The 25,918-nt window shown below is 51.2% G+C and overlaps 1 protein-coding gene across 1 annotated transcript in view; it reads left to right on the forward strand.

The window, feature by feature from the left end:
• Positions 1–25,918, forward strand: part of FAM241B (family with sequence similarity 241 member B) — a 161,274-nt gene that overhangs the window by 48,471 nt on the left and 86,885 nt on the right. The gene's annotated exons all lie outside the window — the stretch shown is intronic.

The raw sequence follows: 25,918 nt of genomic DNA on the forward strand, positions 1-25,918 counted from the left end.
GGAGGTGTCTGAAAGAGAATCGTCCTGGCGTTTATCTGCTAGCTTCAGACCTTGGAAACCCTTCATCCTGATGCTCCCAGCCCACAGAGGACCTTCCCTGCCCTTGAACTGCTGAAACCTCATAATCACTATTTAGGGCACGCCCATCTCACAGATCGAAAAATCGAGGTAGACTGAAGTGAAGTGGGTTAATCACAGAGTTCCCATGATGCCAGGAGATTCTGCATCACAGGCAGAGGCTGCTGAGGACTCGTCCAGTTGTGACGTCTGACAGTATGAGGTCCAGGTGCTGGATGGGAGCCTTTAGTTGTGGCATCGAAAGAGCAGACAGTGGCTTTTGGAGGGCTGTGGAGCAGCGCCTTCAGACAGGAGCCAGGGCAGTGGGGACAAGAGAGGGGTGGCTTCGGGCAGGCCTCCATCACTTCCTCAGAGAAGCCTTCCCAGACACCCAGTAAAGTCAGACCCCTTCTCCCTGTCTCCCACAGCACCCCAACCTGTCATTCCACTTTATACTTATTCCTGCGATTATTATTTTTACTCTGTCTCTTCCAAGATACCATGAGCTCCTTGTAGAAAAGATGTGTCCTTGTGGATGCACCATGAATAATTCTACCCCTCTTCCTCTTGGATGACAGAGGGCTGCTCGAAATCCAGACACATTGTGAATGTTCACTGATCCATCGGGCTGGGCTTTGCCAACCTTCAGCATGGGGGATGTGGCATATGAGACACAAGTTCATTTCCTTCATGGCAGGGCCAGCAGCTTCTTCACACCCTTGGCAGATCCCTTGGATCTCTGAACTCTCCAGGATCCTCTGCAATCTCTGGTCTGCCTTTCTTTCTTTCTTTCTTTCTTTCTTTCTTTCTTTCTTTCTTTCTTTCTTTCTTTTTCTTTCTCTTTCTTTCTTTCTCTTTCTTTCTTTCTCTTTCTTTCTTTCTTTCTCTTTCTTTTTCTTTCTCTTTCTTTCTTTCTCTTTCTTTCTTTCTTTCTTTCTTTCTTTCTTTCTTTCTTTCTTTCTTTCTTTCTTTCTTTCTCTCTTTCTCTCTTTCTCTCTTTCTTTCTCTCTTTCTTTCTCTCTTTCTTTCTCTCGCTCTCTCTGTCCTTCCTTCCTTCCTTCCTTCCTTTCCCTTTTTAGGGCCACACCCGCAACATACGAAGGTTCCCAGGCTAGGGGTCTAATCAAAACTACCACTGCTGGCTTATGCCACAGCCACGCCAGATCCAAGCCGCATCTATGACCTACACCACAGCTCACAGCAACGCTGGATCCTTAACCCACTGAGCGAGGCCAGGGATCAAACCTGCAACCTCATGGTTCCTAGTTGGATTCATTTCCGCTGCACCATGACAGGAACTCCTGGTTTCTTTTTCTTTTTCTTTTTTTAAACTTACTTTAAAAATGTATTAGAGTTGATTTATAGTGTTGCGTCAGTTCCTGCTGTTCAGCATAGCGACCCAGTTGTGCATATACATACAGTTCTTATCTTCCATCATGTTCCACTCTGAGAGATTGGATATACTTCCCTGTGCTGTACAGCAGGACCTCATTGCGTATCCATTCTAAATGGAATAGTTTGATTCTACCACCCCAGACTTCCCTGCAGTCTCTGGTTTCAGTTGCTCCTCCTTGGAGTTTTCCTGACGAAGGTCTTCTTTTGACCACATCAGCATCTTGACTCTTCCTCCAGGGTGGGAGTTGGGAGGCGGTGGTGGAGGGAGTGATGGGGGAATGTGGTGGGGTATGAGGCTGACGGCAGTGATGGGGGTGAATAGGGGTGTGGCTGGATTGGTGAGCAGCTGGAGGGGAGCCTGATTGAGAGATCTGCCAGGTCAGACGGAATCTACTAGTGGGTCGTGATCAGCTGGAGGGATCTCCTAGTGTCCGTGTTTACCTGAAGACATGTGGGTTGAAGGCCCAGCTTTCATCCTGCCCCCATTGCTGTGTGCCCCACAGTGGGGAACCAGACCAGCAAGAATAAAAGGCCACACTCATGTTCAAAGGTTGGAAGAGAAAGAACCCTTGTGGTTCCTGTCGTGTCCTAGGGAAAGGTCATGGCAGGAGAGGATGAGAAGAGGAGTGTGCTTGAGAGTGTTGGGTCAGAGACCCCACACTGCCCCACTTGGAGGTCTGGTTCCAGCATGTGGGGCCTTTAAGCTCTGAGTCCACCACACCTCAGTCCCTTCCCAGAAGGGATCTTAGAGATGAGGCTGCAAACAAGTGGAAACTGGGAGAAACCCCCAACCCTTAAAGTCCCATGGGCTGAAAAACAAATTTTAAAGTGGCTCAGCTGAACGTGCCCTGAGCTTATTCCAACCACAAATACTGGACAAATAGTCCGAAGCACTCAACAAGCTCAAATCTTGGCCAGCTCTGCCCTCCCCAGTTACTCGTAACTCTGAGGAGCTGGCAGCTGCCATCAGTTTTGACTGATAGCATCTGGGTCATAAGAAACCTTGTTCAGTTCAGCTGGCGCAGGCCACCCCCCAGAGCCCCTGTCCTTTGCCTGGCGCCTTGCAGCTTCCCCAACCTGGATCTAATAGAAATGCCTTGTTTTATAGCGCACTGAGCTCAGGGGGCTTTGCAGACATAATCTAATTGAGGGAAACGGAGGGGTGGGGTTGCTGGGAGCAGGGACCATCCTTTGCACTGAGAGGGAAGCTGAGCAGGAGAGTTTTAGATGCCAGAGAGCCTGTGCCAGGTAGCCTGATGAGAACCATGTGACCACAGCAGCTGGTGACAGTCTTTGCTGGGTGCCTAGCCTGGGGCATGGCCTCTGCTCCCAAGTTGCCCTTGCTGGTTCAGAAGATCATGGCACACCCATGGACATTGGGTGAACAGAGCTTGGCTAAGGATCCCAACGTGGGTCCTGCCAGTTCTCTCCAGTGGTGTGTCCTGTACACACCTTGACTGACCTCTTCCTCGGTGCTGCTTGCTTCCCTCTGGCTTGGGCTGCAGAGGCAGCACTTTGCCTGCCATTGAAGCCACTTGACTCCTACCTACCTTTTCAGCCTCTGTAAGGAGCCACTGTTTTTAGCCCCCTGGCGTGTGTTGGATGCCCTGACAAGTGCAGTCCTGGTGCCTTTTGGTGTAGGTGACAGGCTGAAGGCCAGCTGGGAGGTGAGAGAACCAGATTCAAACCCAGCCTGCGCCCTTTTCCTAACACCCTAAAAGAAAGCCAGCCATCTCATAAGGATGGACAGAGGCGGGAGGCAGGCCCTAGGAGGAATTCTGGAGGTGTGTGAGCTGGAGAGCATCTCCTGTGCAGAAGGAAAAGCATCTGCACAGTCTCTGAGGCAGGCCAGCGCTGTTGCTGTTGACCAGACAGAAGGGAGGCTGTCGGGAGAAAGCTGGGTTGTGTCCCAGTCCACCCAGGGTGCTTGTGTTCCAGGCCTGCAGCGGGTCTGGGCCCCTCACTCCCTGCTTCCCACTCCTCCTGCGAACCTGTTCTGGCTGTGCCGGCCCCACGTGTCTCCCCTGCTCCACGCCTAGCACCACTCCCTGCACAGACGACTGTAGTGAGTGTTCAAGCTTTGGAAACCTGGCCAGGCCCTCGATGAGTGAGAGGATGATGATTTTAACCAAAGGACCACTAAATGTACAGCAAACACCTACGCCTCCCTGCCTGTCTGCATCACTTTGTGTCATAGGCCCAAGAACCAGGTTAACGAAAGTAGCTACTATTAATTCATCATTTTCTGTGTCCTAAGCCCTGTGCTAGCAACTTCTCAAGCCACTGTGTTAATTTAATGGGGTGGGAAGTGAGGTAAAATCAGTGGTGAGGGGGTGGCGGAGCTGCTGAGTTTGGGCCTGAGAGAGGCTGGGGAGTCACTGTAGGTTCTGGAGTGAGGAGAGATGAAACTGGTGTTGGCTCTTGGCTCTAAAGGCTGTGGGGCCGGGGCAGGGGGGAGGGACTAGAGGAAGAGAAGCCAAGAGGAGGTTAAGGCAAAGAAGGAAAAATAGACTAGACAGAGAAAAAGAGAAGGAGGGGCCTCAGGCCCAGGGGAGGAGGACACATTGATAAGTGGTAATTGCTACCATTTGTACACTGTATTTCACCAGCCATTGCAACACATCATCCCATTGGATTTAATTCTCAAAACAGGCCCATGAAGTAATAACGATAACTCCTGCTAACTGAGCCCTGCTCGGTGCCAGGGACTTTATGTACATTTCCTGTAGCCCTGTCAACAGCTGCAGAGGGTGAGTGCTCTTATCCCTTCCCCTCTACAGATGATATATCTGTGGTTTGGACAGGGTAAAGAGCTCACCCAAGATCGCAGCTCAAAAGCTGGAGTTTCAATCCAGGCCTGTCTGGCTCCACCGCCTAAGTCTACCCCACTGTTCCGGACTTTATCCCACTTACTGATAAGGAAGCTGAGCCTCAGAGAGGGCCCGACATGCTGCAGGCCCAGTGAGCATCTTGGCCGTAGCTGTTGCATCTGCCTGCAGGCTGGCCACAGTTGGCTTTAGGGATTTGGGTACCAAGTGGCCCTTCCCCTGATCCAGCACCGCCCCCCCCCCAAACCTGGTCTGTTCCTATTGGCTCCTGTGATTCTTCCAATGGGGGTCCCTGCTGACCACTCCTGGAGGCGGCTCTTCCAGTTGCCTGTAGCCTGATCTGAAGGCCCATGGTAAAGCCTTTGGGAGTGGACGCAGGTCCTCAAGAGCAGACAAACTCCAGATCACCTCTTGCTTTGCCAAATCAGCGTCAGAGCCTGGCAATGCAAGGGATGGGGGGCTCTCTAGTTTGTTTCAGGCCCACATGGAAAGAAAGCTCCTGGGACATAAAGATGTGAGAGAGGCCAAGGCACGGGTGGGTGTGACCTTTGGCTGGTCAAGGGCGGAGGAACGGGTCTAAAGACCTTGTGGAGGCAGCAGCCCTGGCCTCATAAGGGGCTGGGCCAGGACTGAGCTGTGCCCTGCACCCGGGAGGACACTCCCAGATGTCAGCCCTGCACAGCCCTCGGGTTCTCCTGAACCGCTTGGCTGGCCCTCCCAGCTGCCTCTCTTGGCTGGAGCATTGGGATTCTGGAACTTTCTGGGTCCTGCAGGAGGTGGAGGCCTGCAGGCTTCAAAACCACACTTGTCTTCTCAGCAGGTGATGGTGGGAAGTCTCTGAAAAGTGGGCCCCCGACAAGAGGAGGGTAGGTCAACAAACCTCTCCCTGCATGGTCATTTGAATGGGTTCCAGAATGTTTTTTTTAAGGCTGCACCCGAGGCATATGGAAGTTCCCAGGCTAGGGGTTGAATTGGAGCCACAGCCACCGGCCTATGCCACAGCCACAGCAATGCCAGATCCTAGCCTTGTCTGTGACCTACATTGCAACTTGTGGCAATGCCAGATCCTTAACCCACTGAACGAGGCCAGGAATCGAACCTGCATCCTCATGGATACCAGTCAGGTTCTTAACCCATTGAGCCACAATGGGAACTCCCAGAAATATTTGTTGACTAATAGAAAGGAAGCCCACTCTGAATTAGAGGATGTGCTTTAGAAAGTAAACACACTGAATGACATATTCAAATAAGACAGAGTCTCTGAAAGACATGCGTTAAGAAATAGAGAATGGCTGCCATTCACATCTTAAAACTATCATCAGAAAGTAACTGAGCCTTTTTTTTTTTATTGGATCAGAGCGCTTAAGATCTGTTTGTTCTCTATGGTGTCTCCACATAGCTTCCCTTTGAGGATCTTGTTTGTAAGAAAGTATCTGCTTATCACAGGCCAGCTTTAGTCCTGCTCTCACGGGAAGAGCTCCAGCTCCCAGTCTGCAGTTTTTCAGTGTATGTTATGAACTGCAGGCCCTGCCGTGTGTTTACGTCACACCCAAGTTGCCAGGCTGCCTGGAAGTAGACAAACATCCTTTGTGTCAGGACCCCTCCTGCACGGGGCTCTCCTGAGGCCCCAGATGGGCTGGGCCGGTGGGTGGTGCTTGACCCTTCTGACTGCTTCTAGCCAGAATGCAGTATATGGTGGTACTGGTCCTCCTGGGGGCCCCCAGTGATGGGGTGGCCACCCAGCCAACCATGGATGGACAGAATTCTGTGCCAAGGGGGGCTAGAATGGATTCTAACCCTCACTTCTGCAATGTGGCTCCTTAGACTGTGCCCCAGCCTAAGTGGTGGTGGTGGAGGGGTCTTTCTACTACCAGACCAGGCCCTGTGTGCACAGTGGGGAGACAGGCAGGCCTGGAATCCCAGCTGTGGGTTCTGGTCCCACCCCGGACTCTGTGGATGAACAAGGATGGTGGCGGGGTCTGCTGCCCCCTGAGCTAGTTCCCCTGGAAGGTGGGAAAGCAGCACGCCTTTCTTTTCTGCCATGGGAGGCCATTCCCTCCCAAGGCGTAATCCACAGGGATGCGTGGGGTGCACAGGAGAGGGATGGAGGAAGGCTGGACCCTATTCCCGGAGTCCACTGAGCTTTCTGGAAGAGAAGTGGCTTAGGACATTGTGAGGGACAAAGGCCTCTGCTGGTGCTTTGGTCAAGCTGGGGGTTTAGGGGCTTGCCCCGCAGGTTCCCCGCTGGTAACCTGCAGCACAAAAAAAAATTTTTTTAAGAAGCCTCTGCAGTAATTTTTTTGGTTTGTTTTAATTTCTTTTTGAGTTAGCAGTTGGTGCTTAAAGAGGAGAGTCTTTTACAAACAAATCTGGATTTCTGGTTTCTCTTGAGAAATTAGAAGACCTGGCAGTAGTGGCTGGAGGGGAGTCATAGATGTCTTGGGGGGCCCCTCTGGCCAGCAGAGTGCCCGCCCAGCCCACCACCGTCCCTTTGATCACCTGCCTGGGAGCCTGTGAGGACCTGATGTGGGACTGATGTTTTGCAAGGCAGGCTGGGAGCAGCTCGCACGCACGGGGGCGCCGTCCTCTGGGAAGCCTGGTCTGGGTGTGATGGGGAGGGCAGGAGATGACGGGAGTGGCAGGGAGGCGGACAGGTTTGCAGCGGGGGCCAGGGGCCTCAACTCTGATGGGTCTTGGAGATCACCTCCTGGGGCAGCAGCAGGGTGGGGTGGGAGGGCCAGAGCCTTTTCTGGAGAGTTTGGTAGAAATGGAGGGAGGATTAGGGGAGGTTTTAATTCCTCTTTATCTTCATTCTCCGGGCTTGGGAGGGCTTTCCCCAAATACCAGCTCCTACACTCTGCCCCGTTGGGCAGAGGAGGCAGGTGTGTCTCACTGTCATGGCCAGAGGCAGCTCCAGACCCCGGGCTCTCCAAGCACCCACTGAGGCCCCAGGGTGGTGAGGAAGCCCTGTCAGGAGCGCACCAGAGGCCAGCTGGGACATCCGAGGGAGGCTGGTGGTAGGGTCCCTCTCTGACTCCCCAAACTCCAAGCCCAGTGGCTGCCCAGTCTCCCTTGGCAGAGCCTACCCACCTCACTATTCTGTCATTGTGGGTGGGTGGGGGAGACTGTACCTCAGGTATGTCTGCAAAGTGCCCCGGGCCCTTGGCAGGTTGGGGTGGCCCTCCTTTAGGCACCAAGGGGACTCTCTCCAACCCAGAGCACCAGCAGTCCCATTTCCATGGTCATGTCCTCACTGGAATGCAAAAGTGTCCAAAGAGGAGTCGGGGTGTGAGATGTGTGGAGATGACCTTCCCTTACCCAGGACTCTCAAGGGGGCAGCCTTGTGGCCTTAATCATAAGGAGGCGACCCCGACTGCAGGTGCTGCTGGGTGGTGGACAGCTCCACCAGGGAGCTGGGGGCTTTCAGCGCAGCCATCCTGCTGGTGACCTGGGCAAGTAATTTAACCTCTGTTGACAGAACGTCAGAAGAGCTTTCTCACTAGGCTGTTGTGTGGCTCAAAGGAGATTATAAATAATGACAGCCAATATTTTTATTGATTACTGGCTGTGAACCAGGCAGGAAGTCCCAATCAGATCAAATAGCTGCTCCTTAGGAAAAATGGTGTGTTAGGGCCTATGGGCTGGGCTCTGAACCAGGCGCAGTTCTGGGCCCTCCTCAGGACCTGCAGGCCCCAGCATAGCTGGGGAGACCCAGACATCCTGTGGGCCCTGCTCCTGCTGCCTGCACACATCCGGGGAGCTTGGAGGAGGCAGGAGAGCGATGGCAGGTGGGAAGTATAGCCTTGGAGTTAGGGGCGCTGGCCAGGCTAGGCACCAGGGTTCCATTGACCTTGGACACATCCCTTACTCTTTCTAAGCCTTGGTTTCCTCATCTATAAAGTGGGCATAATGGTAGTATTTATGTCACAGCCTTGTTACAGTTTAATGAGATACTGCCTGCCATAGAGCACTTGGAAAAATCAACTGGTATTTTTTTCCCACTGTATTTCCTCCCTCCCCCCACCCCTGCTCCCATTCCTACAGCAAGGCGCTTCTCTGCTCATTGTCTCAGGGAAAGGATGTGACAGAAAGAGGCAAAGGGAAATAGAAAGAGTCTCTTCCGGACTTTTGTGTGCAAAGCCTTGGCTATAGGGGAAACTGAAAAGATTTAGGAAAAAAACATCCTGAGTAAGTAAGAACAACCCTACCCCACCAACTGGAAAAGCACTCCTGGAAGCTGAGGAGGAGGAAGAGGAGGATGGCTAGGCGGGGTCGAGGAGGGGACGGGTGAGCACAAGTCATGCCCGAGTCCTGGGAAAGCACCACTGCTTCACATGAGGTCTGGGATCTGGGAGCAGAGGGCATGAGGGCTCGCCTTCTGGGAGGCAGCAGAGCCCAGAGAAAGGGAAAGGGCTGTGCAGCGTGACAGAGTCATGGCCTTCAACAGCCCCATGGTGACTTCTCCTGCCCCATCAGGATGCAGCAGGTGGGTCCCAGGTGCAACCATGGCCCAGAGGTGGCGCGACCTCCCCTTCCCCAACCCCTCCCACACTGGAGGGATCATGCAGGCAGGATCACAGGGCGCCTCCGTGGTGACCAAGCAGACTCATGACATTGTGGTCTCACTTGATGCCTTGTCTCTAATGACAACCCTACTCCCACCCATGGGAACTAGGACATTCTTCTGGGGAAAACGGCGTGAAACTTGCGTTGTCTGAGACTAAGATTCGACCACCACTGGCCTAGGGATTTGAAATGAAAATAAGGCTGAGTCAAAGAAAATAGAGAAAGTACTTTTATCTTACCCACTGGAATTATGGTCTTTGTGAGATCAGGCCTGCTGCAAATTCGTGCAAAGGGATTAGCAGGGTACCTGGCATGTAGCAGGTCCTGGCTGCCATGCCCAACGTGGACACACTGTGCCCAGTGTGTTAGGCCCAGAGCCGGGTGGGATGCTGAGCCCAGCTCTGGCCGTCAGGCTCTTAGTCACCTTCCTTGCTGAGGGCACTCAGGTGGGCAGCTGTGACTCCGGGGAGTGTGTCTGTACCCACTCAGCTCCTGGTGCTCCTTGTTCTCCCCGAGATCTGAATTGTTCCCCCCCACCATGAACGCACCTCCCACTCTCCCCAAGCTCTTGGGTTTTCTGCTGAGCCCTGGGAGCCCTGGGTGTGAAGGCTGGTATAGCCCAGACTCAGTGAACATAGAGAATTCTCTGCAAGGATGGACCTCAGGGTATCCTGCCCTACCCTGGACATCCTAGCATCTCCTAGGATACCCTAGACAGCTCACTGAGCCGTGGGGAGGACCAAGCCCAAGTGAGTGACATACCTACCTCGGGAAGGGGACCCATGCTTAATACTATTTTTAGCCTGGAGTCCAGGGAAGCAACACAATGGCCAGGAGGGCTCCACGTGGTCTGGCCAGGGGCTACTTGGTCAGGGCCAGCAGAAGAATCTCACAGAACAGGACCCTGGCCAAAGCCTTTCAAAGGCAGCCTGGGGTTGAATGTGGAGTTTTCTCCACATACCTGGACCTGAAAGTCCTCACCCGAGGGTCCAGGCTTTATTCTCCTTCACGGAGCTGATTTGCCTGAAATGTCATTGTATTAGGCGAGTTTCGCCAGAGAAACAGAACCACTAGGCTTGCTCTGTCAACCTATCTGTATAAACATTTGCTTTAAGGAGTTGGCTCCCACTGTTATGGAGATTGGCAAGTCTGGAGTCTGCAGAGGAGGCCAGCAGATTGTTGACCCAGGGAAGAGCTGATGCTATAGTTCAAGTCCAAAGGCTGCCAGGGAAGAGTCAGTGTTACAATACAAATCCAAAGACTGTCTGCTGAAAAATTCTTTATTGCTCAGAGGAAGTCAATCTTTCATTCTATTCACACATTCAACTGATCAGAGGAGGCCCACCCACATTATGAAGGGCAATTTCCTTTCCTCAAAGTCCACCCATTTAAATATTAATTCAGCCAAAAACGTTTTCACTGAAACATGCAGAATAATGTTTTACTGCATTTCCGGGCACCTTGGCCCGGCTAAGTTGACACATAAAATTAACCATCACATTCATTCATTCATTCATTCATTTGGCACTGATATAGAGGGATATAGAGTCTCACTCAGGTTATCTCAATATAGGACATACATTGTAAAGCCACACTAAAGTTTCATGAGAACCCAAAGATGGGCCCCAAGGTATCACCAGATTTCATGGGAACAACCGAGGGCCCTGACCTTTATTTAGCAGGCATGGCAGCCGCCATGTGCAGGGAAAGCTGGGGGTGGGGGGCCGGGGAGGAGAGAGAGCTTTGGGTTTGTCCTACCAACTCCCCTAGTGAGGCAGAATACTAACTCAGCTAGTCAGTGCAGGAGCATGGGCTTCGATGCATTCTTTGGTATGGCCATTGATTAACATTTGTGGTTTAAGGGCTCCAGGGAGTAACATCCCCACAGGCCTTGTTTGCTATAGAGAGTGTACCTACGCCCAGATGGACATTAGTCCCTAACCCCCTGTGACTCAGTCTGCAGGAAGAGGAAGGCAAAGAAACCATGAGACTTACGGGACATTTCCACCCCTAAGACCCCTATTGACCTGACCAGTTGAAGAAAGCGTCTGCTTCGCATGAGCAGAGTCCTCAAATGGAAGTCTGGAATTGAGTCTTGCTTGTTTGGGTTGACCAGACATGGTTGCATGCCCAGTCCTGAACCAGTCACAGTGGCCAGGGTTTATAATGTGTTGACTAGCTTGGCCTGGGTTCCAGACTCTACCCCATGGGACCTGAGGATGAAAGATGAAGTCAGCACCCTGGTGACTTCAGGATGAGGGGGTATCTCCCCAAACTCAAATCCAGACATTGGGCCGTGGAAAAGGGGAACAGAATATGGACAGCCAAAACCAAGTGTGCACCTCAAGAGCTGAGACATCATCAATTTGGCTTAAAGGTTTATCCATGAAGCTCTTTCCTCAACAAAGTCTTTGAAAACCCAATGTACATATAGATGAAGCGGGTGCTGTGGCTGGAGCAGTGGTGGGTGGGTAGACCCTCTTAGCCTCCCCTTTGTATCCCCTGAGGCCGTCCTAGGGTGATCCCAGGCTTCCTCTTCTCTAATCCCTTCATCACAGGGTTTCAGCAGCACCCCAAGTGGGTCAATGTCTTCCTTTGTCACATGGTGAGAGGGGGACTCCTTTGAAAGAAACTAGCAGGTGTCTCTTCAGACAAAGGGCAGTCAAGACAGATTTTAGAAGCAGTGTCCACCCCATTCCTATGACTTTTCTGCTTCCTACTCATGAGCTTTTTGTAGCTTTTTGCCATAGGACCCAGAGGGGCTGGGCTAAGTCTGGTTTAGCAGAATGAGTGGCAGATAATCACAGTTGTTACATGGGTTCAGGGCAACTGAAAAAGACAACCACCTGGTCCTCATCACCTGTGATGGGTACATGAAATGCTCAGCACAGAGGATGCACTCAGCAGACGTCAGCCATTGTCACCGTCATCATACGGTTGTCATCAGAGTCAGTCTTACTCTAAGCTCGTCTCTGCCACTTACTCAAGATTGTGACCCTGAGCGTTCTCATTTCAGCTCCTCACCTGTCAAGTGATGACCTCTTGAGCTTCTTTTGAGGACCACATAAAATAATGGATAGAAAAATTCTTTGAAAAATAAAAACATAAGTCAGTAGTATTATTACTTGGTAAATAGTTGAATTTTCTTGTACTTACACATCAAGCCAAACACAGTGCACCTCTGAGGCTTAGGACTGTCCCACCATGTTTGATGGAAACTTGTGATAGCTCATTCTTCAACCCGAGGGAGAACATTTTTTGACTTTCACAAGCTAACTCCTATAATCAAGGCAGAAAATTGAATTTATTTATTTATTTGTACTTATTTATTTATTTTTGCTTTTTAGGGCAGCACCTGCACCACATGGAAGTTCCCAGGTTAGGGGCTGAATTGGAACTATAGCTGCCGGCCTACACCACAGCTATAGCAACATGGGATCTGAGCTGCGTCTGCCACCTGCACCACAGCTCATGGCAGCGCTGGATCCTTAACCCACTGAGTGAGTTCAGGGATCAAACCTGCATCCTCATGTATATTAGTCAGGTTCGTAACCCACTGAGCCACAATGGGAACTGAATTTAAAGAAAAGAAAGCTTTGGTTTGGAAATTGGAACATAGTAGAAGAAGGTACCAACTTGTGATTGTTGTTCAAAAGCTCACCGGAGTTTGGTAACATACAACTGAAATACAGGACTCTGTGAGTTTTAATACCAATTTTGTCTTTTAAAGACAATTTGATGGTAAATCATTGAAAAATATCAATATGATTTACAAAAATGGACCATAGATATACATGTAAAGTACAAAATTACAAAATCTTAGATGATAACAAAAGAGAAACTCTAGATCATCCTGAGGATGATGATGACTTTTTAGATAACCCTAAAGGCAAGATGTGTGGCAGCAATAATCAGTAAGTTGAACTTGATTAAAATTAAAAACTCCTGCCCTATGAAAGACTCACAAGAGAATTGGAAGACAATCAGGCTAGAAGAAAATGTTTGTAAAAGACATATCTGATAAAGGACTGTTATCCAAAATATACAAAGAACTTTTAAAACTCAACAATAAGAAAATGAATAATCCAATTAAAAAAATGAGCAAAAGAACTGAATGGACATCTTGCCAAAGAAGATATAAGGGCAGGAGGAGTTCCCGTCGTGGCGCAGTGGTTAACGAATCCGACTAGGAACCATGAGGTTGCGGGTTCGGTCCCTGCCCTTGCTCAGTGGGTTAACGATCCGGCGTTGCCGTGAGCTGTGGTGTAGGTTGCAGACGCGGCTCGGATCCCGTGTTGCTGTGGCTCTGGCGTAGGCCGGTGGCTGCAGCTCCGATTGGACCCCTAGCCCGGGAACCTCCATATGCCGCAGGAGCAGCCCAAGAAACAAGAAATAGCAACAACAACAACAACAACAACAACAAAAAAAAAGAAGATATAAGGGCAGGAAAAAAGCATAGAAAATGCTCAATATCATAGAGAATTGCATTAGAGAATTGCAAATTTAAAAAACTAGATACCACCACACCCCTATTAGAATGGCCAAAATCAAAAACACTGACAACACTCTCTGCTGGTGAGGATGTGGCACCACAGGAACTCTCATTGCTGGTGGGAATAAAAAGTGGTACAGCCATTTTGACAGACGTTTCGGCAGTTTCATACAAAACTAAACACACTCCTAACCTGTGACCCAGCAATCTCATTCTTTGGTATTTACCCAAATGAATGGAAAACTTAAGTCTACACAAAAATCTGTTCATGGATGTTTACAGCAGCTTTATAATTGCTGAAACTTGGAACAACCAAGATGCCCTTCAGTAGGTAAACAGTTAAATAAACTGTGGTACATGCGTGCAGTGGAGTATTATTTACCCCTAAAAAGTGCTATCAAGCCATGAAAGACATAGAGGAAACTTAAATGCATATTAATAAGTAAAAGAAGCCAATCTGAAAATTCTACTTTATTGTATGATTCCAACTGTATGACAGTCTGGAAAAGGCAGAACTATGGAGACAATAAAAGGGTTGGTGTTTTCCAGGGGTTGGGAAGAGAGAGGGAAGCATGGGACACAGAAGATTTTTAAGGCAGTGGAACTATTCCATTAGACTCTTTTTGTTTTGTTTTGTCTTTTTTGGGCCATGCCCGCAGCATATGGAAGTTCCCAGGCTAGGAGTCTAATTGGAGCAGCAGCTGCCACCCTAGGCCTCAGCCATGGCAGTGTGGGATCCGAGCTGTGTCTGTAACCTAAGCTGTAGCTTGTGGCAATGCTGGACCTTAACCCACTGAGCGAGGTCTGGGATCAAACCTGCATCCTCAGGGATACTAGTCAGGTTCTTAACCCACTAAGCCACAACGGGAACACCCCATTTGATACTTAATGGTGGATATATGTCATTATATATTTGTCCAAACCCCATAGAATGTACAATACCCAGAGTGAACCCTAGTGTAAACGTGGATCCTGGGTGGTAATGAAGTGTCCATGTAGGTGCTTTGATTGTTAACCAGTGTGCCTCTGACAGGTGGGGGAGGCTGCGTGTATTTGGGGGCAGGGGTATTTGGGAATTCTCTGTACCTTTTGCTCAATTTTGCTGTGAACCTAAAACTGCTCCAGAAAATAGTCTGTTTTTAAAAAGTCAACAAGAGACTAATACTGTTTTCCAGTACCCTGCTGTCCTCCTCTTAAAGAACTTCCTTTTGTTTTAAATTTTAAATTGTGGCCCAAGTCAGCTGCTTACTTGAGACTTAGCCTCTTGGTGAAACCTTAAGAGATTTGAGCTCTAGTTCTATTTAAGTCACTAATTAAGTGTCCAATCTTGCAAATCATGTCTCCCTGGCCTCATTCTTTCTCTCTATACATGGTGGTGTTGGGCATGCTGGAGGTGGGGTGGTGGTGCTGAACATGGGGGTGGAGATGATGGTAGTTGGGGTGGACATGGTGATGATGGCGGTGGTGCTGGTATTAGTCTGGGCTTGATGGTTGTGGAGGTGGCCTAGGAGGTGGTGGAGGTGGTGGTGGTGGGCATGGTTTTGTTGGTTGTGATGGTGGAGGAGGTAGTGGTGGGCATGGAGATGGTGATTATGGTGGTGACAGCAGAGGTGCTGAGGGTGGAGATGGAAGGAGAGGTAGTGGTGAGGGAGGGCTTGGTCCACACAGTCACTAGGTTCCTTCAGAGCTGCTATTCTGTGTTCTTTGATTTCTGCGGCCATTTGTGTGGGCAGGAGCTGTCCACTGAGGCTACCAGTGGACCGAAGGGGAAAGGAAGAAGAGAATAAAATTCATCATTGCTGAGCACTTTTTTTATGGCCACACCTGTTGTACATGGAAGTTGCTGGGCCAGGGGTTGAATCTGAGCTGGGGTTGAATCTGAGCTGCAGCTGCAACCTATGCCAACCTGTGCCTCCGCAGTGCCCTGAGCCACTGCAGTTGATTCTTAACCCACTGTAGCACAGCAGGAACTCCACTGAGCACTTTCACTCACTTGAATTCTCTTTGCAAGTCCTGTTTTTGCATTTTGGGGTCCTCTTCTGTAGTATTTGTGGAGTAGAAAAAAGTTGGAATTAGGGAGGTTATTCTTGGTCAAGCGTCCATGACACTTGTATCTTCCATCAAACTTCTAGAATTGAGATGAAAAAGATGGCACTATATTGGAATTTTGCTGCAAGAAATTTGAATTTGGGGATTATGGCAGTGTTTCAAAAAGGAACAGATGGCACGCACATTAGGAGAATTCGAGGAGGTTTAATTTACAAAGACATGTTTACAGAGGTGTGGCCAGGGGGAAAGGGACCCATAATGGATGGGGCAGGAACCTGGTCTTGTTGCAGTGCCCAGGAGAGAACATGCTCTGTGGAGGGCCCCAGCCAGCAGGGCAGGTTCTGCCGTGAGGTAGCAGGTACATGGATCTCACCATCCTCCCTCCCTCTGGTCTCCTACCTGGGCTTCCCACCAGCCAGATCCTAGCACAGCCAGAAGGCAGGGAAGCCTAATGAGGTGGTTCACATCCATCAGCCTCCAAGTCAGAGAGCAAGGTGGAGACAGGAGAGCAGACTTGGAAGGGAAGACACATGCCACTGGCCAGGACACGATTCAATGACCATTCATTCCTCCATTCAATGCATATTTTTTGAGCATCTAGGATGTGCCAGCTAATGTCCAAGCATGGCAGACAAAGTCCTTGACCGCATGGAAGTAGCATTCATTGGGTCACGGTATTAGATGTGGCATCAGGGCTATTGGGCCCAAAGTTGGAATGGCCATTTAGTTTGGAACATCTGCCCCTCTTGACATCCGTCTGCCCCCCTAGTGGGCATCCTCATCACCAGTCAAGTGGGCAGGTCAAAGGTCGCCATCTCTGTGTCCCTTTCCTGACCCTGATGATGACGCATCCTTCTCCTGTGCACTGCGAGGCTTTACTTGACATAGAGGTTCCTGTATTTTAGTTTGCTGGGTATGCGTGGTGACCCTACCAGGCCCCAAAGGCTACCTGGCACTTACTAAGTACTAAGTAACAGTAGGCATTTGAGGCATGGAATCTCAATGGTTTTACGCTCTCACAAAACATTGAGCTCTTTCTGCCCACTTTTGGCTGTGTTCCCCTTTTATCCTTTCCCAGAACTTGTTGTCCGCACAAACCTCCAGCCCACAGCAGCCCAGCCTTTTTGTACTGATGACAGTTAGTTACAGCCCACGACCAAATTGTCTCCCCCTCATTCCCTATGTGGCACAGGGCGCTCCTCCCCAGCCAGCTGTGAGTTGGCTTCCAATCCAGGACTGCATTCCAGAGCAAAGTCTTCTACTTCTTTTGTTTGCCACCCACCGCTGCCCAGCCCCATCATAGATGATGTGAGAATCATGATAATAATTACCAATTGTAGTCACTGTCAATTTCTGGGCACATACGCTGGGCCAAGGACACACGGAGCCCCCTGATTTGAATTATTTCGTTTAATTCTCATGGCAGCCCCATGAGGCTGTAGCTTGGCGTCCCCACTTACTGGATATGTAAACGGGTTCAGAGAGGTTTTCAGTGACTTGTCAAACATCCTACAGCTGGTAAGCAGTGGAGCCTGGCCTTGAACCCAGGCCATCCAATTCCAGATCCTGCTCTCATAACCGTGTCCCTGTCTGGTATCCTCCTCCCCACACACCACCCCTTCCCTCCCTAATTCAGCATCTAGAACAGACTTGGGTATGTGAAGGTGCCTAAATGTGTGTCAACTGATTGTTAGAGGGTGGCCCCCTAACCGATGAATACTCATGAGACCCCACCATTTCTCATAACACTACAGCTCCAGAAAAGCCCTTGCAGCCAGACCTCGCCTCCAGAAGTCAGCATGTGACCCTCCAATAGCCCAACAGTCCTTTGTCTCCCGAGACTGATGCACCGGCCATCCCGGGACAATGCTCCTGACAAGTGGCCTTTGCTTCCAGTGCAGAAACAGCAGGTGGATAACACAGGTCCCTCCCCCAGGCTCCCCCGAGTCAGAGCGACGGGAGCCTGTAAAGTTCGGTTATGAAGTGTCACAGTGTCTGAAACAACTGCTTCTTTATTGCATAAGCACGCACCAGAAAGCAGTTCACTTCTGGGCAAGGGCTAATGGAAAAAAAGAACAACTTTTCATGTATTTATTATGTGAAACGTAGCATACAGGGGATAGGCATGGCAATATGTAATTAGACATAAACGGACCAGACTTGAGGAATTGCCAAAAATCTGCGGCAGGATAATGAAGCTGCATTGTAAGGTTTGAGCGATAGTTTCTTTCACAACCCGTCATGGTGCTCCACTCCCCCGGTTACCTGTGGGATGGTGCTCATGCCGCAGAAACCCAGAGCTGGGAGTTCATCTGGGGGATGCCTGGCCAGGCATCATCTTTAATTAGTTCCCATGTCTTTTCCAAGGCAAAGATCTATTCACCTTAGTGCCCTGGCTGTAGAGGAGCTGGATAAAGAGAGAGTGGGTATGGGGGGGACGAACCCCATCCCGGGCAGCAGGTGATGGAAGTAAGTGCCCTGATTGCCCCAGTCCTGGCAGGACTGGGCCAACTGTTATCTTTTATGACACACCAGTGGATGGGCGGGTGGGGGGCACTGTGGCAGCTTCTAGTTCCAGCTCTGTGGCCATCTTGCTTTGTGATCTTCCTCAAACCACTGGAATTCCCAGGGCCTCAGTTCCCTCTTCTGCAGAACAGGGGAGGCAAATCACCCAGGGAGCCCAGAGCCCACACACAGGGATAGTGCCAGGTTATTGGGATCACAATTCGGAGAAGAGCCTACCATCCTGGACCTTCCATGATAACCTGTCTGGTGTATCATTCATCACCATGGCTTGATTTCAAGTTTTTCATTAATGTCGTGCCAGAACAGATCAGTGTGTGTGTGTGTGTGTACCATTCATATAGAGGGTCTTACAGGTACACCTAGCCTTTAGCAGAGATCTAAGCTCTTCTTTACTTTGCAGGTAACTGCTCTCCAAATTCTGCCAGTCTTATTCCTTAAGTTCCTCTGCATATGTCCCCAACACCTCCTTTTTCTCTGCAACTGTCCTGGTTCAGCTTCTTCATGCCTCTTTCCCAAACCATGACACCAGCTTCTAAATTTGACCTGGGCTGGTGCGGCTTCTTTCTCTATCTCTTCCTGTTCCCTCCTCCCCCCATCCTCTCTCCATCCTTCCCTGCCCTGCTCGGTGTCCCCAAACTGACCCCTTCAGTGTCCTTCACAGGGACTGCCTTGCCAGAAGCCTCTGGAAAGCTCCAGGAGATCTGAAGGTGGGTTTTTCTTGCTCTGGTCCTGCTCAGGGTGTGTTTCTGGCTGAGATGACTCCCCCAAGGTCTATACCTCTGGTTCTTACCGAGTCTAGTGATGCGTTTTTTGCCCTCTCCCCGCAGGCAAGGGTGGTAAAGGCTTCTGGCTGCTGCCTATCTCTGGGGACCTTTCCATCCTGCATTGGTCCCTCCCACCCCTCCACGGGCAGGGGGCTTACCCGAGGACTGAGGTCCCTGAATTGCACTGTCTCCTGCCAGAACCCCAAGTGTACGTGCAGCTTCTGCTTCCAGGCTCTCCCCCTCCCTGCCTCTGCTGTCTGCACGCAATTCCCAAATCTCAGTCCTGACCATGTCTCCCATCCCAAACACCTTTGCCTCACATCATCTTCATTCAGGGTTAGAGAAGTGTTTACAACCCTCCGCAGCTTGGCTGATGTTCTCTTTTTCTGATCTGCCTGCACCCTTGCTGTCTGCTGCTCCCCGGCAGAGCCAGATGATCTCCCTAAGTGTCAACCCCACTGCTCCTTCTCCCCAAATTTCCAAGGCTCTAAATCTTACCTGTCCTTCAAGGCTCAGCTAAAATGTCACCTCCTTCATAAAACCTCCCTCTCCTTTCAGTTGGAAGCAAGGTTCCCCTTCTCTGACCCAGAGGACATTATCTGTTTCTCTCTGGTCACTTATCACATCCCCAACTTGCATTAGAATAATTTATGGACAAGCCCTATCTTCCCTTTGGGCTGGGCCGCTTTCATCTCCCCGTGACCATGTGGCTTGGTCATTAAACATGAGTGCTCTGGAGACAGCGGCGCAGCTTCAAAGCCTGGCTTGCTGCTTTTTACCCACATGAACTTGGCACCTGGTGTTGCTTCTCTGCACCTTGGGCTTCTCATCTTTAAAATGGAGGGGGTGTAACCATAGCACCTGTCTCACGGGGGGCTTGGAGGATTACATGCGTTAGTACCTAGAGAAGACACTTAGAAGGGGGTCTGCACATAGTAAGTGCTCCATAAATGCCAGATCTCTTCTTCATCTCATTGTTCCTCTAAATAGCATATGGATAATTCATTCCATGTGTTGCCAGAGATAATGCGAGGGTAAATGGAATGATAGAATAATGCCTTGAAAACAAAACCTTTCCCATCAGCATGATTTTCCTAGATTGGTCCTGTTGAAGAATATGACCATTTCCCAAGCTAGAATCATATTCAGAGTCAAAGTTTTGCCCTCTCGTTAAAACAATGGGTAAACAGATGCCCGGAGACCATTTTATCAGTGGCTCTTTGCTTGGTAAAGCCTTACGTGGCCCATGAAGAAATGACCATAATTATGGGCACAAATTGGAGAACAAAAAGCAAAGCTTGCCCAAAGCCACCCAGTGAGTGCGGGGAGCTGGGGCTTGAACTCAAGTCTCATTGCAGCTGTGTTTCTTCTATACTTGCCAAGTTTCTGAATAATTAGTTTCCAAACTTCCAAGCCCCAGGAGAAGGTGACTTCTGTGGGACTCGTTAGCCTGGAGAGGGGACCCTGAGTGGAAAAGGGCTAGGGACCTATGGATTTGAGGGTTCTCTGGGACTCATCTGACCTTCTTATCATTTGGGGTGGGATTCAGAGGTCTGGAAACTCTGCCTTGGGTTTGCCTTCTGGAACTTCACATCCAGCTGGGGGCGGGTGGGGCAGTTTACCCTGAGTAGGTCTCAAAACACCAGGAGAGTCCTTAGGTCTGAGCGAGAGACATGAGCATTTTAGTGGGAAAAGATGGATGAGAAACAGGCCGGTCGGTGCTGGCCAGTCTGAAAACCGAAAATAGATCTGATGTGAGCACATTTGGGCAACTATTGACCTTGTCACGGAGCCCAAAGCCCTTGGCTGGGTGGGAGGGGATTAGCAAGAACTTTTGGCAAGACTGCTCCTCTGCCCCGCCCGCCCCCCTCCCCCAGGAATGCTGGTCATTCCTGCCCTGGAGGAGGGAGCTGGGGGTAGGGGGTGGGGAAGAGCTTGAGAGGCCAGTGGTTGGTGCGGGGTCGGGGGGGGGGGGGGGGGGGGGGGGGGGAGGGGAAGGTGGGGGTTACTGCTCTGGAGCCCATCTGGCCACCAGTACTGATGCCTCACGAGCCAGTCATGGTGGGTGACAGCCTCATTCCCTGCTGAAGTGGGGCTTGGATGCAGGGGCAACACTGGGGGTGAGTGTGCTCTGGTGGGCTGTGTGGGTGTTGGAGCCAGGTTGGTACTCTCACCCAGCCTTCTGTGAGATCTCTGGAAAGTCTCCTAAACCCAGCAAGGATCATTTTTCTCGTCTTTTTTTTTTCAGGGCCTCACCTGCGGCATATGGAATTTCCCAGGCTAGGGATTGAATCGGAGCTGCAGCTGCTGGCCTACACCACAGCCCAGCCACTCCGGATCCTTTAACACATTGAGTGAGGTCAGTGATTGAACCCACATCCTCATGGATACTAGTTGGGTTCTTAACCCACTGAGCCACAACAGGAACTCCCAGTTTCCTCATCTTTAAGATGGGCCATTAATACCTCCTCCTGCTTCTTCAGTGTTACTGGGGGAAGGTGAAAAGGCTGGAGATAGGGGTGCTAGCATGGGAGGAGGGGTCTGAGTCACCTGAGAGAGATGAATTCAAACCCTAATTCTACTACTTAGCACTGTGTGTCCTTGAGAAACAGGACACTGAGTCTCCCTGTCTTCATCTTTACAAAGGGCTCATCGTGAGGACCAAACAGTGATACAGGTAAAAGCTCAGCACAGCACTGGTTCATGTTGTTTTTAGCAAAGCGCAATGCCAGGTACAAAGTAAAAGCTCAACAAATGTTAACTGAATGGACAATGTGTGGAAAGTTCCTGGAAATTTCAAAGGCCACATAGACGTAAGGAAGAAAGGACCATTTCCATCATACCCAGGCAGCAAAGCACTTCAGATAACATATGGGGTTTCTTCACCTAGGGGACCTTCTCTCTGCCTTCTTAGCCTCTCAGGTTAGGGCCCAGCTTGGACTGTACAGCCCGTACAACTGACCTCTCCCCAGGAGGGGAAGGGCCCAGCTGGGAAATGGGTTTCTAGATAGGAATTAACCTATGATCCAACCTAAGATCTCTGCCCTGAATGTTCAATGGTCAGGCCACTAGGGTCCCTTGGGATTCTCTCACCATGCTCCAGTTAGAGGTTGGAGCAGTGGAGGGCCTTTTCAAGGGTGGAGGGTTTTCTGGGACCAGACAGATAGAAGTCAAGAGGAGGGTCCCTTGGGCTAAGATGGGCCAGTTGTCTCTTGCACTTGCCAAGGCCTGGCTGCCAGGCTGGGGAGGCTGGCACATTAGTGTCTCCCAGTCCTACCCCCCCCACCCCCCGGAATCAATATTTCAACTTCTAAACACCAAGGAGAGAATTCATTATCTTTCTTGAGTTCCCATCATGGTGCAGCAGAAATGAATCCCACTAGAATTCATGAGGTTGAGGGTTTGATCCCTGGCCTTGCTCGGTGGGTTAAGGATCCCATAATGCTGCAAACTGCAGCATAGGTTGCAGATGCGGCTTAGATCTGATGTGGCTGTGGCTGTGGTGTAGGTTGCAGCTGCAGCTCTAATTTGACTCCTAGCCTAGGAACTTCCATATGCTGTGGGTGCAGAAAAAGAAAAAAAATTTTTTTTAATTAAAAAAAAAAAGAAAAAGAAAAAGAAGCAGACGCCAGAATGTTAGAAGGCTCCGGGAGGGGTGGGTAATGGACCAGTGCAGTGGGCACCTCTTGCCCCTTTTCCTTTTTCCAGGTGAAAGGCTGGCTCTGGGTGAGACTTGGGTGTGAGATGGGGTAGGGCTGTGGCCAGCTCAGCAGGCTCCCTGCACTATTTCCTGCCATTTGCTCTGGTTCTGAAGCACCCCCATCACCTGGCCTGTTCAGGTTAATAGAATCCCGAGAGCTCAGTCGAATACTCAAGCACTTTAGCTTTTAAAATAACTGTCAGTAAAATTGGCTAAGGCTTTTCAGTCAAATTGGTCGAAATGCAGTCAGGTGTGTTGAAGATTCAGGAAGCTCAGGCCACACTACTTTCAGGTTTCACCGTCACTTCTGCAAAATCAGTTGGAAGCATGGTCAGTTCATCTCTAGCCCTGGAGTCTAGACAGTAGTTCCAGGCTGGCTTCACATGAACCGAGCAGGCGAGTTGGAAATTTGGCGAGGTCTGTCCAGAATCCAGCGAGGTCAGTCCCTATTCTGGATTGGTGCAGTGAGGCTGGCACCCAAGCAGTGTGTTCGGGGGTACTTAGGCAGATTGGCCGCAACATCCCCCCGGCCCCTTGGCATTGCATGGGCCTGACATCCGGTCAGGAGACTGGGTTTGTGATGAGTGGACCGGAGAGACAGGACTGGCTGTGTGTGCAGGTGGAGGAGCCAAGGTGGAGACGAAATGGTGCTGTCAGGGGTTTCCGGAAGCATCTCCACCAGGAACCTGGCCGAGGAAGTGGCAGGCTGAGCAGGGGTGGCATTCCCAGATGAGCCCCTGTGACGGCCTGGAGCAGACCTGCAATGCTACCCTGTTGACCTCTGTGAACCCAGCATATGGTCGAGCTGTCAGGCCTTCAAAAGCTGGCCCCCCAACCAGCCTCCAGGCAGCCAGCCAGGGTGTCCTCACCTCGAGGACACAGCCTTGCGAACACATGTAGCACGCCTTGTCCCCTCTCGGCTGGCCTGTCTGTTCTCCCACGCTCCTTCCCCTCTCTGGCCCTGGCTGAGCAGGCAAAGCCAAGGCTGGCCTGATGCCCCAGCGCGTGGAGGTGGAGCTGGGCTCTGACCCAGCTCCTCAAACAGGTTCCATATGGCCCCCAGGCTGCCCCTCATTCCTCTTTCCCACCTTCCCTGTTTCTGAGATTAAAACCCTTTCCTGGTTGTCAGCAAACAGCCGCCGGGAGGGGCCACTTTGCTACTTCTGGGGGCTGAGCTGGTGTGGAATAGTCATCATGCTGGCTGGCTGGAGGGGGACAGCGTTCCTGGACTGTTGGGGGAGGGGGCCCGGGTGTGGGAGCCACCTCTACCTGCCCCCTCAGCCCAGCTGCAGCCTCTGAAGCAGTTCCTGGGTGTCTGGCCTTGGCATCGGGGCCTCGAGACTCGAGGGGGAGTGTGCAGTGATCCGAACCCTCTCTTCTCAACCCAGGATTCCTTCTGCAGCTAAGAGGGATGTGATGAAAGTAAGGAAGGGGACAGCTGAGAGGGGAGGGGAGCCGGGAGCGAGGAGGCTAATCCACATACATAACCACTGGTGACACATAGGCCCATCAGTCGGCAGGGATGCCAGATGTGGCACTGAAGTGCCCATCCCTTCTAGGGCTGCTGCTCACCTGTTGCTTGCAGGCTTGTGGGGAAGTCCTGGGACTGGAGCGTTGGGGTGGAGTGGGGGTGGGGGATGCTCTATTTACCCTGGTACTGCAGCAGGTACTACCCTGGTACTACCCCGGTGTTGGAGTATTTAATAATCTAGCAGCCAGCTCGGCAGTCCTGGAGGTGCCGGCTGAACCTTCACCTTGGGTTGGAGCCTGTCTTGACTCTAGCTGTGGCTTTGTCCCTGGAAAGGCTTCTGTTGACTGTGAAACATAGATGCATGCGCGTATGTGTGTGTACACATGACCTCTCTAGACACCCAGGATTTCTAGGTGCCCAGGATATCCACAAGCACGTGCCCACCCAGGCTGTGGGTCTACCCTTGCACTCTTGCCCACGCCCATCCTCCCAAGTCCAGCCCAGGGGTTTGTCTGGACACAGAGGCACAGCTGATCTACTTCTGAGCCTTTGGCTGAACCATGTCCTGGGGATTCTTAGCTCTTATCCCTCCTCCGTCCTGTAACAGACACATGCCCAGGACCTGGCCTGAATGTCTGGGGTGCCAAGCACTTGGAACGTTCCCATTTGAACAGTCTCCCCACCAGCCTGTCCTCCTGGCCCCACCAGCCACACCCTTGGCCTAGCTCTGCGAGCCAGTTCCTAACCGCTTGGAAGATCAAAGCAGGCTCGCTGCCTGCCTTCAGTGATGACGTCTGGCTGCAGCAGGTGGTGATTTAGAATCTCAAGGCCTGGATGGGCCCTGGGCCTCCATCCTGCCTATCTGTCTCATTCATTGTGTGAAGATGCAGAGAGAGGAAAGGCCACCGAGCAACTGGCTGAGCTAGCTCCAGGGAACTCCAGGATCCCTGAAACTTTCCCAGCAACATCCTTGTGGGTGAAAGAAGAAGGTGGGTGAGGACATTCAGCCCAGCCAGGAATTCCCTCCTCCTCCAGAACCAACCTGGTCAGAAGGAGGGAAAGTCCCCCTTGGAGCTGGACGTCTAATAGCCTTGGGATCCCCCCCTTGCCCACACCTTCTGTCTCTGGATCCTTGTGAGGTAGTGGGACCGTATGCTGTCTCGGGAGGCCCACAAGAGGTTGCAGGGCAATTTCAAGGGCGAAATGAGAGCATGAGCTGTGAGCCAGTTTGGAATAGTCATGCGGGGGAAGGGTCCTGGATAGAGGGGCCCGAGTGCCCTCAAGCCCACTCTCTTGTCCTTCTACTCCCTTCAGCCCTCAAAGTGACTGCCATGCACAGGGAGAAAACGTGAGCTCACTCTGTTCCTCCTTTGGGGGCACTGTTTGGGAAGCTGGGGTTGTGACCTCAGGCAGCCCCAGAGGCCTGAGCCCTTTCGTGGTTATGTGTGTGTGTTTAGGGGGTGCTGCACCCCTAGCCAGGATTCCCTCTGCCTGCCCCTGTCCAGCCGCATCTCCCTTGCCAAGCACCAGAAGCTCTTTCCAACAGACCGTAACCAGATGTTCCAGGCACAGTCACAGTGGGCAACTTCGAATCCCCCCATTTACAACATCTGGTCCCTGCTCACAGGTTTCTTCTCTAAGATGTCTTTCCAAGGCCATCCCATCCTTCCGGCCCTGTTCAAACTCTGCTGGGGGCTTTGGTCCTCTGCCCTTCATCCCTGCAGCATTGCATTCCTCTGCGACGGAATGGTCGTGGTCTCAGCAGATGAGGTCGGATGCATTTGCTTGAGATATCAATGCTGATTTTTCTCCCGAGAGTTCATTCTGGGCTCTGCATTGAAGACACTGACGTGTGTGATTAGGAAGAGGCATGGGACAGATGGTGAGTGGGAACACAAGAGCCTGCCTGGCTTGGAGCACCCCCCAACTCTGGACCTTAGAGGAACTGAGAGGATCCAGGGACTTAGGGCAATGGGGCAAGGACCAAAGTAGAGCAGGCATTGGTCTCTGAAGAGAGAGCTTCCCTGCTGAGCTCCAGGAGGCAGCAGGACCTGGGAGGGAAGGCGCTGC

The sequence above is a fragment of the Sus scrofa genome, chromosome 14 (genome assembly GCF_054392235.1).
Source record: "Sus scrofa isolate SSC_HxYL_T2T_F1_AM1 chromosome 14, Sscrofa_HxYL_maternal_Yorkshire_Landrace_v2.0, whole genome shotgun sequence".
Taxonomy (NCBI): Eukaryota; Metazoa; Chordata; class Mammalia; order Artiodactyla; family Suidae; genus Sus; species Sus scrofa.